Raw genomic sequence first — 18,421 nt, 5'->3', positions numbered from 1 at the left:
AGACACCACTGTAGCCAAGTGATCAAAGTTAACATCACCAATTATACATATTGACACAATGTACCCTCTGATATCATGCACTGAGAAGGGTCTATAACTCTGTGTTATGCTTCCCAATAATGCACATTTTACTGTAATCACCAGAAACAAACCTATATTGAGGAATATTCTACAAAACAATTTACAGTACTCTTCAAAAGAATCAAGGTCATGAAAAACAAAGAAAGTCTCAGGAAATGCCCCAGGAGGGATCCTGGATTGGATACTGAAACAGGAAAAGGAGATTTGTGTACAAATTTGTGAAATCTAAATAAATTCTATAATTTTGTTAATAGTAAAAAATAAAAATAAATAAATAAAGAAAATACAAATGAACTTGATCCAACTGCATGCTATCTACAAGAAACTCACTTCAAACACAATGACATAGGTAAGTTTAAAATTAAAGAATGGGAAAGATATACCATGCAAACATTAATCCAAAAAAAAAAATCAGGAGTGGACATAAGAGCAAAGGAAATTACTAGAGACAAAGAGGGACATTACATAATGATAAAGGAATCAACCTACCAGAAAGATAAAATCTTTGTCTGCTAGCTAAAATGTCTTTTTTTTTTTATCTCAGAATGCATTCCATTTTCTTTATTCATCACATTTTGGATAATTTTGTATATTATCCCGAACACTATCAATGTTAAATTGCAGAGATTATGGAGTATATTATTTTTCTCAAATGAGTGCTGTTCCTTTTGGTTTTAATATATATTTGGGTGGGGGGGCACTGTGCTTGAACTGTAATTTCTGTTTCTGTGCAGAATGCCCAGCTATGTTTAGATTTTTTTTGTTTTCAGCTGTGCTGTATAGAGTTTCTTTTGTGCATGCATCATTGAAATGGGAGTCAGAGATTCTTGTGGATGGTTTGGAAATCCTTTCTCTGGCTTTTACCGATTCAAGATTCTCCATTCTCTTCAGTGTTCACTATTTCTAAGATTCAGTTTTCTCATTACATAGGCAAGAAAGATTGAAAATTTTCCCCATGCTCTCCATTCCATGCCAAGTAGACAAGAGGAAACTGCTTGTATACTTATTCAACTCAGCTACTCTGAGCGAATATAACCTTCCTACCAGATTTTGTCTGCTTTTATTCACTCTCTAGTGTTGTTAGGTAGCTATTTTTTGTGTTGCGTATAGTTGTATAAGTTTACTTGGGCGGGGTGGTAGAGGTTTGTCCATTAGAGTTTGAAGCAGACTTCCTATCAATTGGGCATATTTTTCTCCACTGGAACCTGGCAACATTAGCTTGCTTTATTGATGGGGAATTATTTATGATTAATAAGAATGAGGCACTGGAATTTTAAAAAAAATAAAGAAAAATGCTAAACAGAAAAACAATAAAATTTAAATTGATGACAACATCAATAATTTTACTCAAATTCATTATTTGTGGAATTTACTCTTATACAGCTATGTGAGACAAACAAGAACTATGAGTCAGGAAGCAAAAAAAGAGAAAGGCTCTGATCTGATTTATTTGCCTACAGTATAAAAGAATCAGAATTGTCTTAAAACCTTGTTGGGTAACAACTTAAAAATGTACAGAAAGGACTTCCCTGGTGGCGCAGTGGTTGAGAGTCTGCCTGCCGATGCAGGGGACACGGGTTTGTGCCCTGGTCCGGGAAGATCCCACATGCCACGGAGCAGCTAGGCCCGTGAGCCATGGCCGCTGAACCTGCACGTCCAGACCCTGTGCTCTGCCACGGGAGAGGCCACAACAGTGAGAGGCCCGCATACCTCAAAACAAAATGTACCGAAAAAGAAATGTTCTTGAAATATTGACTAGAAAGTTTTCCCTTCCCTGCACCCCATTTTAATGCATCAAGATATCTTACTATTTCAATGGGTTCTATAGTGAAATTCTTAATTGAATGAAGACTCCTCATTTGAGTAGAGTGTAAATCTGTTTTAAGCATTTTTTTTTAAACTGGTGTGTACCTGAACTTCATGCTATTTGACAGTTTAAGTCAAATTATTGTACTGCATAGTAGGCAAACAACTGGACCCTTTCATGTTATAATTCATTATTCAGAGACAGTATTACTCCTCAGAGAGATCACTCCATTAAGTCTACATATTTAAAATAATTTCAGTTGCTTCTAGAGCTAATTGTCATGGCACTTTTTTGAATTTTTTTCTTATAGTGAACTTATGTTGAAGAATGCATCTGACCTACAAGAAAAGAACACATTTTTCTTCTTTTTCTGTCTAAAAAGGATTTCAGAATAAATTTTATAATAAAAGTGTGTATTCCATACAATTTCAGATGATATTTGTATAGCCTCATATTAATTGTAACTAAAATGATTTATATGATTTTAATTAATTCTTTCTTTGAATAATTCTTCAAGTTGAAGATGATAAATTCAGATAAAATTTAATATGATAAATGAGCCTGTGTGCCTTTTTGCAATAATGTATTTTTTTATAATAAATTATAATCAAAAATATTTTACCGGATCAGTATTTTACTTAGTAGTATGTAACTTTCTTTATTTTTTCCATATTATGAGTTAAAACTAATTTTAACTATGATTAGAAAAAATGATAATTACGTTGAATCAAATTCTACATGGTGCATATTTCATGTGAACCTCTAAATTTGTCATGTTACTAAATATATCAATTACAAAATTGAGTGGGCCTTTGAAAATTATGTAATATGTGTGTTAGGTAGTCATAGGCATATTTTGTTCCTTTTATATTATAGCAAGGTGAACATGAAAATCAGTTTTCTAAATATAGTCCTTTGCTGATTATCTTTAGTAGAATTTCTTTTCAATATTTGAGGCATTTGAAAGTAATTTAATGTTTAACTAACATTGAAATCTGTGACTGTTTTGTACTGCCAAGTTCCTTTAGGGATAAATGGTATTAATTCGGTTATTATCTCTATAGGAGCCCAGTTCAATGGTGTGAAAAAAATTGTCACCTTTTTGTGATGCCAGTGGAAAATAACATCAAGAACTATAATTTAGACTTAATTTAATAGATTATATTAATTTTGGAAAGGAAATTGTTTGCAAACAAATTGTATATTTTTTCACGTAAGCCCCTGATGATTACTGTGTGTGTATGCATGTGTGTGTGTGTTAGTGCATGCCCACAGGCACAGGTCTGTGTGCACTGGAATGAGAAGATCTATAATTCTTTATTTTTGCTAATTTGGAAGTAAAAATTCAGTTTCTACATTTAATGGCCTCTGTGATGACCAGTTTCTACATGCTCTCCCTTTTGTTTTAATTATAATAGCATGAATTTAGTCATGGAAAAGCTATCAAAAATATCTATTTCCAGATAACTGCAATGCCCATTAGACGGGAGGTATGTCACCTTTTTAAGTACCAACATTGCATAAATAAGTGGCATTGGCAATAGGAAAAAGAGACAATCTGAGCTACAAAAGAGTTAATAAATATTTTGATCTTTGCACAATTGTTCACAGAAAGACAGCATTCTCTGTCATTCATCAGTCTTGATACTATAAAGAGATGGCAGTGTAGCTCGCTGGATAAAAGATGAATAAAAAACATAACAAAAGATGTAGATTTGAACTGCACAAAAACATGAAAACTTGTTTTAAAATAATAATGATAAATATATTCATTAAGAACAGGTTATAGTTGCTGAGTACAATGCCAATCATTCTACACACATACCACATAGAATACACACACACACACACACACACACACACATGCATACTGACAAGCAAACACACATATCTTTATTTAAATGTCACTTCTACCTCTGAGGTAGTTATTATTATTGCTTTATAAATGAGCACACTGAAGAACAAATAGGTTTTGTGACTTTCCCAACTTCCTATGACTTTTAATTGGAAAAATTTGGCATTGTTACCAACCAAGCTATGATTTCACAGCTTTTTCCCGTATCAAAATGCTATACTTGAAAAATAAGTGTTATTGTAAGCCTAGAAGATGTAAAAATAGAAAACTCCCTGGGTGTTGGTTAATTTTTCACTCATTTATTGATTCAACAGTTATTGTATTAAGTGCCTACTATATACCATACACTGTTCTCAATAACTAGACATACAGCAGTGAACAAAACAGAAAATAGCCCTGCCCTCGTGGAAATTACATTATAATGGAGAAGAAAGACAATAAATAAATAAATTAAATGTCTAACAGAACATGATGGAGAAAAATAAAGCTAGGGAGGGGGATATAGAGCACCAGTAGAAGGTGAAGGAGTGGGGATGCTAGAGTGATGCAGTTTTAGATTGGGTAGTGAGGGAAAGCTTTACTGATAAGGTGACTTTTGATCTAAGACTTAAAGAACGTGAGAGGGAAGAAATGAATGTATTGGGGGAAGAGTGTTCTGAACTGTGGAAACAAGAAGTTCAAAATCGCTGAGGAAGTAGTGTGCCTATTGTGATCTAAGAAACAGTAAAGTCTGTATGGCTGGAGAAGAGTAAGCAAGAGGAAAACCAGTGGAACTTGAGATTAGGGAGGTAAGGGTTGAGGGAAGCAATCTGTATTGTGCCTTATCCCATTAAAAAGCCTTGTATTTTACTCTGAGTGAACTGGGACATCACTAGAATTATTTTTGGTACATGATATGATTTATGTTTTAAAAGTATCACTCTGGCTGCTCTATTATTGATAATATAGTAATGGATGAGGAACTAGAAACACTTGTTCACTTTTCTATGCATTAGGCATCCAGCAATGCGCTCAAACATCAAACCCCTGCTTTGATGGAATTTACATTCTAATAGGTGAGAACAACAAATATGAATCATTGTCTAATAGGATCTGCCAGATTTTGATAGGTTCATATGCTCCATAACTTGTGTAAGAGATTCTGAACAGACCTATGAATTGTTTAACTTCATGTTGAAATATTGAGACCAATACCTAAAATAAAATCCCACATATACAAATATTAAAATAAAAATTAAAAAAGAAAATTAGTGTTAAAGAAGTAACTTCTTCATTTACTGTTAAATTAGCATTATATTTTTAAACTTTAAAAATACATTATAAAGAATTATAAGTGATATAGAGCAAAATAATGCTTTTCAAAACTGTTATAGGGCTTCCCTGGTGGCGCAGTTGTTGAGAGTCGGCCTGCCGTTGCAGGGGATGTGGGTTTGTGCCCTGGTCCAGGAAGATCCCACATGCCGTGGAGCAGCTGGGCCTGTGAGCCATGGCTGCTGAGCCTGCGCGTCCAGAGCATGTGCTCCACAATGGGAGAGGCCACAAAAGTGAGAGGCCCACGTACCGCAAAAAACAAAAACAAAAACAAAAACAAAACTGTTGTAACATTTGTTAGAAAACTTAATTCTTACTGTGCTAAAATCAAGAAATAGACAAGTCAACACAAAATACATTTTTTTAAACTTTATTTAAATCTTTTAGTGTAAGCTGCTTCATATCTGTTTTGGAAAGATGTGGGATGAAAAAAAATAAATACAAATATATTAACTCTTTTAAATTATTACTAACATCCAAAGCCTAAGAATATTAAATGTACTTTAAAGGTAGCATCAAGGTCTTTAATTATATTGCTGCATTAGAATTCCAAGAATCCCATATCTTATGAAACTTAAAAACTATGAGTAAGAGATGAGAGGAAGATGACAGAAGAGTAAGACATGAAGATCACCTTCCTCCCCACAGATACATCAGAAATACAACTACACGTGGAACAATTCCTGCAGAACACCTACTGAACAGTGGCAGAAGACCTCAGATCTCCCAAAAGGCAAGAAAGTCCCCACATACCTGGGTAGGGCAAAAGAAAAAAGAATAAACAGAGACAAAATGATAGGGATGAGACCTGCACCAGTGGGAGAGAGCTGTGAAGGAGGAAAGGTTTCCAGACACTAGGAAGCCCCTTCATGGGCGGAGACTGAGGGTGGCGGAGGGGGAAAGCTTCGGAGCCACAGAGGAGAGCAAAGCAACAGGGGTGCAGAGAGCAAAGCAGAGAGATTCCCGCACAGAGGATCGGTGCCAACCAGCACTCACCAGCCCGAGAGGTTTGTCTGCTCACTCACTGGGGTGGGCGGGGCTGGGAGCTGAGGCTCCGGCTTTGGTTGGAGTGCAGGGAGAGAACTGGGGTTGGCAACATGAACACAGCCTGCAGGGGTTTAGTGCACCAGGGCTAGCCGGGAGAGAGTCTGGGGAAAATTCTGGACCTGCCAAAGAGGCAAGAGACTTTTTCTTCCCTATTTGTTTCCTGGTGCCCGAGGAGAGGGGATTAAGAGCTCTGCTTAAAGGAGCTCCAGAGACAGGCGCGAGCTGCTGCTAAAAGTGTGGATGCCAGAGATGGGCATGAGACGCTAAGGCTGTTGCTGCCACCACCAAGAAGCCTATGTGCGAGCACAGGTCACTATCCACACTGCTCTTCCAGGGAGACTGTGCAGCCCACCACTGCCAGGGTCCCGGGATCCAGGGACAAATTCCCTGGGAGAACGCACGGCACACCTCAGGCTGATGCAAAGTCACGCTTGCTTCTGCCACCCCAGGCTTGCCCTGCACTCCGTACCCGTCCCTCGCCCTGGCCTGAATGAGCCAGAATCCCCAAAGCAGCTGCTCCTTTAACCCTGTATTGTCTGAGTGAAGAACAGACACCCTCCGGTGACCTAAATGCAGAGGTGAGGCCAAATCCAAAGCTGAGCCCCTGGAGCTGTGATAACAAAGAAGAGAAAGGGAAATCCCTCCCAGCAGCCTCAGAAGGAGTGGATTAAAGCTCCACAAACAACTTGATGTACCTTGCATCTGCGGAATACATGAATAGACCACGAATCATCCCAAATTGAGGAGGTGGATTTTGAGAGCAAGATTTATGATTTTTTTCCCCTTTTCCTCTTTTTGTGAGTGTGTATGTGTATGATTCTGTGTGAGATTTCATCTGTATAGCATTGCTTCCACCATTAGTCCTAGGGTTGCATCTGTCCTTTTTTTTTTTTTCTTAATAATTATTTTTTATTTTAATAATGTTATTTCATTTTATCTTACTTATTTCATTTTATTTTATCTTCCTTCTTTCTTTATTTCCTTCTTTCCCTCCTTCCTTCCTTCTATTCTTCTTCCCTCCCTCCCATCTTCCCTCCTTGCTTTCTTCCTTCTTTCCTTCATTTATTTCCTTATTTCCTTCCTTCCCTCCTACCTTCCTTCTATCCTTCCTACCTCCATCCCTCCCTCTCTCCTTCCTTCCTTCCTTCCTTTCTTTCTTTCTTTCTTTCTTTCTTTCTTTCCTCCCTTCCTTCTTTCTTTCTTAATAATTTTTCTCCCTTTTATTCTGAGTTGTGTGGATGAAAGGCTATTGGTGCTGCAGCCAGGAGTCAGTGCTGTGCATCTGAGGTGGGAGAGCCAACTTCAGGACACTGGTCAACAAGAGACCTCCCAGCTCCACATATCATCAAATGGCAATAATCTCCCAGAGATCTCCATCTCAACACCAGAACACAGCTTCACTCAACGACCAGCAAGCTACAGTGCTAGACACCCTATGCCAAACAACTAGAAACATAGGAATACAACCCCACCCATTACCAGAGAGGCTGCCTAAAATCATAATGAATCCACAGACACCCCAAAACACACCCCCAGACATGGAACTGCCCAGCAGAAAGACAAGATCCAGACAAAATGCAATAAACATTTAACAAGGATCTAGAAGAACTAAAGAAGAAACAAGCAATGATGAACAACACAATAAATGACATTAAAAATACACTAGATGGGATCAATAGCAGAATAACTGAGGCAGAAGAAGGGATAAGTGACCTGGAAGATAAAATAGTGGAAATAACGACTGCAGAGCAGAATAAAGAAAAAAAGAATGAAAAGAACTGAGGATAGTCTCAAACACATCTGGGACAACATTAAACACACCAACATTCGAATTATAGGGGTTCCAGAAAGAGAGAAAAATAAAGGGACTGAGGAAATATTTGAAGAGATTTTAGTTGAAAACTTCCCTAATATGGGAAATGATGTAGTCAATCAAGTCCAGGAGGCACAGGGACTCCCATACAGGATAAATCCAAAGAGAAATATGCCATGACACATATTAATGAAACTGTCAAAAAATAATACAAAGAAAACATATTAAAAGCAGCAAGGGAAAAACAACAAATAACACACAAGGGAATCCCCATAAGGTTAACAGCTGATCTTTCAGCACAAATTCTACAAGCCAGAAGGGACTGGCAGGACATATTTAAAGTGATGAAGGAGAAAAAACAGCAACCAAAATTACTCTACCCAGCAAAGATTTCATTCAGATTTGATGGAGAAATTAAAATCTTTAGAGACAAGCAAAAGCTGAGAGAGTTCAGCACCACCAAACCAGCTTTACAACAAATGCTAAAGGGACTTCTCTAGGCAAGAAACACAAGAGAAGGAAAAGACCTACAATAACAAACCCAAAACAATTAAGAAAATTGGAAAAGGAGTATACGTATTGATAATTAACTTAAATTTAATGGACTAAATGCTCCCACCAAAAGACACAGATTGGCTGAATGGATACAAAAACAAGACCAATATATATGTTGGCTACAAGAGACCCACTTCAGACCTAGAGACACATACAGACTGAAAGTAAGGGAATGGAAAAAGATAGTCCATGCAAATGGAAACCAAAAGAATGCTGGAGTAGCAATTCTCACATCAGACAAAATAGACATTAAAATAAAGACTATTAGAAGAGACAAAGAAGGACACTACATAATGATCAAGGGATCAATTCAAGGAGATATAACAATTGTAAATATTTATGCACCCAACATAGGAGCACCTCAATACATAAGGAAAATACTAACAGCCATAAAAGGGGAAATCGACAGTAACACATTCTTAGTAGGGGACTTTAACAATCCACTTTCACCAAAGGACAGATCATCCAAAATGAAAATAAATAAGGAAACACAAGCTTTAAATGATACATTTAAAAAGCTGGACTTAATTGATATTTATAGGACATTCCATCCAAAAACAAGAGAATACACATTTTTCTCAAGTGCTCATGGAACATTCTCCAGGATAGATCATATCTTGGATCACAAATCAAGCCTTGGTAAATTGAAGAAAATTGAAATTGTATCAAGTAACTTTTCCAACAACAATGGTATGAGACTAGTTATCAATTACAGGTAAAGATGTGTAAAAAATACAAAAACATGGAGGCAAAATAATACACTACTTAATAACGAAGTGATCACTGAAGAAATCAAAGAGAAAATAAAAAAATACCTAGAAACAAGTGACAATGGAGACAAGACGACCCAAAACCTATGGATCCCGCAAAAGTAGTTCTAAGAGACAATTTTATAGCAATACAATCCTACCTTAAGAAACAAGAAACATCTCGAATAAACAATCTAATGTTGCACCTAAAGCAATTAAAGAAAGAAGAACAAAAGAACCCCAAAGTTATCAGAAGGAAATAAATCATAAATATAAGATCAGAAATAAATGAAAAAGAAATGAAGGAAATGATAGCAAATATTAATAAAAATAAAAGCTGGTTCTTTGAGAAGATAAATAAAATTGGTAAACTATTAGCCAGACTCATCAAGAAAAAAAAGGAAAAGACTCATATCAATAGAATTAGAAATGAAAAAGGAGAAGTAACAACTGTGGCTGCAGAAATACAAGAGATCATGAGAGATTACTACAAGCAAATCCATGCCAATAAAATGGACAACCTGGGAGAATTGGAAAAATACTTAGAAATGCACAACATGCCAAGACTGAATCAGGAAGAAATAAAAATATGAACAGACCAATCACAAGCACTGAAATTGAAACTGCAATTAAAAATTTTCCAAAAAACCAAAGCCCGGGACGAGATGGCATCACAGGCAAATCTTTGAAACATTTACAGAAGAGCTAACACCTATCCTTCTCAAACTCCTCCAAAATATAACAGAGGGAGGAACACTCCCATACTCATTCTATGGGGCCCCATCACCTTGACACCAAAATCAGACAAGGATGTCACAAAGAAAGAAAACTACAGGCAAATATCGCTGATGAACATAGATGCAAAATTCCTCGACAAAATACTAGCCCACAGAACCCAACAGCACATTAAAAGGATCATACACCATGATCAAGTGTGGTTTATTCCAGGAATGCAAGGATTCTTCAATATATGCAAATCAGTCAACGTGATACACCATATTAACAAACTGAAGAAGAAAAACCATATGATCATCTCAATAGATGCAGAGAATGCTTTTGACAAAATTCAACACCCAATTATGATAAAAACCCTGCAGAAAGTAGGCATAGAGGGAACTTTCCTCAACACAATAAAGGTCATATATGACAAACCCATTGCCAACATCGTCCTCAATGGTGAAAAACAGAAAACATTTCCACTAAGGTAAGGAACACGACAAGGTTTCCCACTCTCACCATTCTTATTCAACATAGCTTTGGTAGTTTTAGCCACAACAATCAGTGAAGCAAAGGAAATGAAAGGAATCCAAATCAGAAAAGAAGAAGTAAAGCTGTCACTGTTTGCAGATGACGTGATGCTATACATAGAGAATCCAGAAAATGCTACCAGCAAACTACTAGAGCTAATCAATGAATTTGGTAAGTTAACAGGTTACAAAATGCAGGCACAGAAATCTCTGACATTTCTATACACTAATGATGAAAAATCTGAAAGTGAAATCAAGAAAACTCTCCCATTTCCCATTGCAACTAAAAGAATACAATATTGAGGAATAAACCTACCTAAGGAGACAAAAGAGCTGTATGTAGAAAATTATAAGACACTGATGAAATAAATTAAAGATGATACAGATTGATGGAGAGATATACCATGTTCTTGGATTGGAAGAATCAACATTGTGAAAATGACTCTACTACCCAAAGCAATCTACAGATTCAATGTAATCCTTATCAAACTACCACTGGCATTTTTCACAGAACTAGAACAAAAAATTTCACAATTTGTATGGAAACACAAAAGACCCTGAATAGCCAAAGCAATCTTGAGAGTGAAAAACAGAGCTGGAGGAATCAGGCTCCCTGCCTTCAGACTATACTACAAAACTACAGTAATCAAGACAGTATGGTACTGGTACAAAAACAGAAAGATAGAACAATGAAACAGGATAGAAAGCCCAGAGATGAAACCACGCACATGTGGTCACCTTATCTTTGATAAAGGAGGCAGGAATGTACAGTGGAGAAAGGACAACCTCTTCAATAAGTGGTTCTGGGAACACTGGAGAGGTACATCTAAAAATATGAGATTAGATCACTCCCTAACACCTTCCACAAAAATAAGCGCAAAATGGATTAAAGACCTAAATGTGAGGCCAGAAACTATCAAACTCTTAGAGGAAAACATAGGCAGAATACACTATGACATAAATCACAGCAAGATCCTTTCTGACCCACCTCCTAGAGAAATGGAAATAAAAACAAATATAAACAAAAGGGACCTAATTAAACTTCAAAGCTTTTGCACAACAAAGGATACCATGACAAGACCAAAAGACAACTCTCAGAATGGGAGAAAATATTTGCAAATGAAGCAACTGACAAAGGATTAATCTCCAAAATTTATAACCAGCTCATGCAGCTCAATAACAAAAGAACAAAAAACCCAATCCAAAAATGGGCAGAAGAGCTAAATAGACATTTCTCCAAAGAAGATATACAGACTGCCAACAAACACATGAAAGAATGCTCAACATCATTAATCATTAGAGAAATGCAAATCAAAACTACAATGAGATATCATCTCACACCAGTCAGAATGGCCATCATCAAAAAATCTAGAAACAATAAATGCTGGAGAGGGTGTGGAGAAAAGGGAACACTCTTACACTGCTGGTGGGAATGTGAATTTGCACAGTCACTATGGAGAACAGTATGGAGGTTCCTTAAAAATCTACAAGTAGAACTACCATATGACCCAGCAATCCCACTAATGGGCATATACCCTGAGAGAACCACAATTCAAAAAGAGTCATATACCAAAATGTTCATCGCAGGTCTATTTACAATAGCCAGGAGATGGAAACAACCTAAGTATCCATCATCAGATGAATGGATAAAGAAGATGTGGCACATATATACAATGGAATATTACTCAGCCATAAAAAGAAACCAATTTGACCTATTTGTAATGAGGTGGATGGACCTAGAGTGTGTTATACACAGTGAAGTAAGTCAGAACGTGAAAGACAAATACCATACACTAACACATACATATGGAATTAAAAAAAAATCTTTCATGCAGAACCTAGGGGTAAGACAGGAATAAAGATACAGATCTACCAGAGAATGGACTTGAGGATATGGGAGGGGGAGGGGTAAGCTGTGACAAAGCGAGAGAGTGGCATTGACATATATACACTACCAAATGTAAAATAGATAGCTAGTGGGAAGCAGCCACATAGCATAGCGATACCAGCTTGGTGCTTTGTGACCACCTAGAGGGGTGAGATAGGGAGAGTGGGAGGGAGGGAGACGCAAGAGGGAAGAGTTATGGGAAAATATATATGTATAACTGATTCACTCTGTTATAAAGCAGAAACTAACACACCACTGTAAAGCAATTATACTCCAATAAAGATGTAAAAAAACATAAAACAATATGAGTACACTTAATGATGTACATGAACTCACAATTTAATTCTGGCCTCTGGAGTCAGATATATATTTTTTATTTTTACCAAGCAGAATTTTCCTGTTTGATTGCTAATGTGTCAGGTTCATATACTACCTTATTGTAAACATCTTCAGCTCCCTATACATAAATATATTTAGGTGGACAGAGACTTTGTGGACCACATGTTTGGAAATATTTTGTAGACTATGAGTTTGGAGAGGAGGAGAAAATTTAGTGATCTCCTATGTTTAAAAAAGACAATATTCTCTATTCTCACTGTTAAATATCCATACTAAACAATTTCAAGATCATTCAAATTTTATCAATTTTAAATTTTCACTCAGTTATTTGAAGAATTGAGTTTTAAAATAATGGGAGAAATGTCTTTTTGGATTCTCAAAATTGTGTTAAAAGGCAAAAACATTGGCCATGAAAACCCAGAACTGCTGCGTGCACACTTGGAAAGTCCTCCTAGGGCGACGCTGGGCTGCTGGGCATGCTCAGTAGCTGTGGAGGGCTTGTGTGAAGAGTGGAAAGCTTTGGATTAGCCTCCCACTCTCTCCTGCTGGCCCCCACACCCCTTGCCCCTACCCTGCTTATAGCAGTTGCCCAGTGTGTTTACGGGGAGACCCAGAAGATGGAGCACCAAACAGTGTAGCAGCTGAGGAGGAGAAGCAGATGAGGCACTGCCACTATGATGACAGCCAGCAACCAGAGCATTACAAAGCTTTGAGCTATCTGAAAGAAAGAGTGATTATAACCCACTGATCCAATCTTAGGCACTGGGGGCAAACACCAAAAACAATGGGATCTCCGAACCTGCAGCCTGCGAAAAGTAGACCCCAAACATAGTAAGTTAAGCAAAATGAGAAGACAGAGAAATATACAGCAGAGGAAGAAGCAAGGTAGAAAGCCACCAGACCAAACAAATGAAGAGGAAATAGGCAGTCTATCTGAAAAAGAATTCAGAATAATGATAGTAAAGATGGTACAAAATCTAGGAAATAGAATAGACAAGAACAAGAAACGTTTAACAAAGACCTAGAAAAACTAAAGAGCAAACAAACAATGATGAACAACACAATAAATGAAATTTAAAATTCTCTAGAAGGAATCAAGAGCAGAATAACTGTGGCCGAATAATGGATAAGTGACCTGGAAGATAAAAGAGTGGAAATAACTACCACAGAGCAGAATAAAGAATAAAGAATGAAAAGAATTAAGAACAGGCTCAGAGACCTCTGGAACATTATATGCACCAACATTCGAATTATAGGGGTCCCAGGTGAAAAAGAGAAAAAGAAAGGGACTGACAAAATAATTGAAGAGATTATAGTTGAAAACTTCCCTAATATGGGAAACAAAATAGTCAGTCAAGTTCAGGAAGCTCAGATGGTCCCATCAGGATAAATCCAAGGAGAAACATGCCAAGAGACATATTAATCAAACTATCAAAAGTTAAATACAAAGAAAAAATATTAAAAGCAGCAAGGGAAAAGCAAAAAATAACATACAAGGGAATACCCATAAGGTAAACAGCTGATCTTTCAGCAGAAACTCTGCAAGCCAGAAGGGAGTGGCAGGACATATTTAAAGTGAGGAAAGGGAAAAACCTACAACCAATATTACACTATCCAACAAGGATATCATTCAGATTTGACGGAAATATCAAAACGTCTATAGACAAGTAAAAGCTAAGAGACTTCAGCACCACCAAACCAGCTTTACAACAAATGCCAAAGGAACTTCTCTAGGCAGGAAACACAAGAAAAGGAAAAGGCCTACAATAACAAACCCAAAACAATTAAGAAAATGGTAATAGGAACATACATATCAATAATTACCTTAAATATAAATGGATTAAATGCCCCAACCAAAAGACATAGACTGGCTGAATGGATACAAAAACAAGACCCATATATATGCTGTCTATAAAAGACTCACTTCAGACCTAGGGACACATACAGACTGAAAGTGAGGGGATGGAAAAAAATATCCCATACAAATGGAAATCAAAAGAAAGCTGGAGTAAGAATACTAATATCAGACAAAATAGACTTTAAAATAAAGACTGCTATAGGAGACAAAGAATGACACTCCATAATGACCAAGGGATCAATCCAAGAAGAAGATATAACAACTGTAAATATTTATGCACCCAATATAGGATCACCTCAATACATAAGGCAAATGCTAACAGCCATAAAAGGGGAAAATGACAGTAATACAATCATAGTAGAGGACTTTAACATCCCACTGAAGCAACTGACAAAATATTAATCACCAAAATTTACAAGCAGCTCATGCAGCTCAATATCAAAACAACAAACAATCCAATCCATAAATGGGCAGAAGACCTAAATAGACATTTCTCCAAAGATCTACAGATTGTCAACAAACACATGAAAGGATGCTCAACATCACTAATCACTAGAGAAATGCAAATCAAAACTACAGTGACGTATCACCTCACACCAGTCAGAATGGCCATCATCAAAATATCTGCAAACAATAAATGCTGGAGAGGGTGCAGAGAAAACGGAACCCTCTTGCACTGTTGGTGAGAATGTAAAATTGATATAGCCACTATGGAGAACAGTATGGAGGTTCCTTAATAAACTACAAATATTTCACTTTGTTATAAAGCAGAAACTAACACACCATTGTAAAGCAATTATACCCCAATAAAGATGTTAAAAAAAAAAAACAGAAGCAATATTTTAACAAATTCAATAAAGACTTTAAAAATGGTACACACACACACACACACACACACACAAGAAAATACAAATAGAACTACCATACGACCCTGAAATCCCACTACTGGGCATATACCCTGAGAAAACCATAATTCAAAAAGTATCATGTACCACAATATTCATTGCAGCTCTGTTTATAATACCCAGGGCATGGAAGCAACCTAAGTGTCCATCAACAGATGAATGGATAAAGAAGATGTGGCACATATATACAATGGGATGCTATTCAGGCATAAAAAGAAACGAAACTGAGTTATTTGTAGTGAGGTGGATTGACCTGGAGTCTGTCATTCATAGTGAATTAAGTCAGAAAGAGAAAAACAAATACCATATGCTAACAAATATATGTGGAATCTTAAAAAAAAAAAGCCTCTCAAGAACCTAGGGGCGGGCTTCCCTGGTGGCGCAGTGGTTGAGAGTCCGCCTGCCGATGCAGGGGACATGGGTTCATGCCCCGGTCCGGGAAAAGCCCACATGCCGTGGAGTGGCTGGGCCTGTGAGCCATGGACGCTGAGCCTGCACGTCCGGAGCCTGTGCTCCGCAATGGGGGAGGCCAGAACAGTGAGAGGCCAACATACAACAACAAAAAAACAGAACCTAAGGGCAAGACAGAAATTAAGATGCAGGTGTAGAAAATGGAGTTGAGGACACAGGGAGGCACAAGGGTAAGCTGGGATGAAATGAAAGAGTGGCATGGACATATATACACTACCAAATGTAAAATAGATAGTGGGAGGCAGCCACATAGCACAGGGAGATCAGCTCGGTGCTTTGTGACCACCTAGAGGGGTGGGATTGGGAGGGTGGGAGGGAGATGCAAGAGAGAGGAGATATGGGGATATATGTATATGTATAGCTGATTTACTTTGTTATACAGCAGAAACTAACACACCATTGTAAAGCAATTATATTCCAATAAATATGATAAAAAAAGGCAAAATCATCAACTTACATTAGTTTGTCCTATCAAACGTGTTTAAGAAAAATTACTATTAAATTTAAAGAATTTAAAGGATTTGTCTGGCAAAATATTTTATTCTTTTGAATCATGAAAGCACAAAATGTCTAATTATTGAACATCACAGCTACATATGAGTAAGCTAAACTGAATTATTTTTATATTCTACTTTTCTAACCCAAGAATTTAACTTAGATAACTGATATTTGCTAATACAATTGTATTGCTAGGGTGCAAATGATATTAAATCAAAGATTTATGTTAATCGGTAAATTGATTAAAAGTTGCAAGTGGAAATGCTCATACAATTAGAAAATGAAATCAATACAGACATTCGTTTGCATATACCACAAAACTAAGTTTTCATCTAATGCATTCCAATGGCTTAACTAAATGATTCAAACATGTTAATCAAATAGATACTAATTTAAATAGGTGGGCCTTGCATTGAGATATGATGGCCAAACCCTCAGGAGGTTATTGAACTCTTTTTTTTTTTTTTTAAAGAAAACCCTTATGTTCTTTGGAAAATATGGCCTGTTTTCTGAAACTCAGTGCTAGTGCATTTTAATATGTACCAGCATGTATTTTATGAAAGCTAAAGTTTCACTAGTAGCTTCAGAGGACTTTAAGATAGGCTACCCAAACTTCTTTAGAAAGGAAACCCCATTTGGCATCAGCTATCATTGTTACTCTATTTGAATAAGTTGAGTGTCTATATTTGAAGGGGGTATGTATATAGTGGGAACATTATACCACCCTGGCTTTGGTCCTATTAGAGTTCTATTTTATTAGAACGACGTTACCTCATAGAAAGATTTTCCATGGATTATATTGTGATCAATAATATATTCTTCTGAAAAACAAGATTTGAGGAAAGATAAGCAGAATAATTATATTTTGTACTTTTTAGCTTATTATTGTTGGTATAAATTTGGTCTTCTATGCACAAATATTAACTCATTAATAAACTACCCCAAAATTGTAAGAATATTTAAGATCATCTAGATTGAAAAGAATATTCCACTAAACTGTCTTTCACTCAGCCTTCTGATTTTTTCTCATTATTGCTTTTTTTAAAATCAAGTTAAATGTATAAATTGTATTTATTTTTATTTATAAATTTTTAAAAATTGATATATTTTTGATTTATAATATATTATTTTCAGGTATAAAACATAATGATTCAATATTATTATAGATTATACTCCATTTAAAGTTATGGAGTATAAAGTTATGAAGTATAAATAATGGCTGTATTTCCCTGTGCTGTACAATATACCCTTGTTTCTTATTTATTTTATCCATAGTAGTTTGTGTCTCTTAATCCCTTACCCTTATTTAATGTCTGATGCATGCTAGTAGCATGGTCCTAGCTGATAAAATATTATTTCATCTCATAAACAAATGTTTTTTATTCTCTATTCTTCTATTCTTCCTTTTGTCTTTCTCAGGATTATTGTGAGCAATACATAAGAAATGAAAGTGAAGTAAATAGCATACGTCCTGGTACAGAATAATCTATTAATAAATGGTAGGCACTATTATTATAATTTCCCTCCCCTACTCCTCTCTTTTCCTTCATATGAATGATTATTAGCTACCTGCTCGATGCATAGCACTGTGTTAGTATGTGGTACATACAAAGATGAGTAGGATATGGCTTCTAACTTCCACAGCACACAGCTCATTACTTCTTGTCTATCTTTAAACAATGTTGATCTTGGATCTTATATCAAGCCTATCCTGAATGAGAGATGGATATCATCATAGTGAACTTAAAAATAATGTATTTTTCATTTGTATTAGAATTTCAACAGTTTGAAAATTAGAGGAAATATGTTGGTAAATAGGCCCAGTGTTTATAAGTATGAAGTACTCTTACCTTCCCAAACTGATGGTATTGTGGACATTGATTCTTGATCAAGAGCTCTTTTCACTGAAGTGTACAATGGTCTTACAGCTGTTCTGAGAGCAAATTTTCAAGTAGCAACTATCCTCTGATGAAACAAATGTAACATTAATTGTTAGA

This window comes from Phocoena phocoena, chromosome X (assembly GCF_963924675.1).
Source record: "Phocoena phocoena chromosome X, mPhoPho1.1, whole genome shotgun sequence".
Classification (NCBI taxonomy): domain Eukaryota; kingdom Metazoa; phylum Chordata; class Mammalia; order Artiodactyla; family Phocoenidae; genus Phocoena; species Phocoena phocoena.
Note: the sequence above shows the minus strand (reverse complement) of the source record.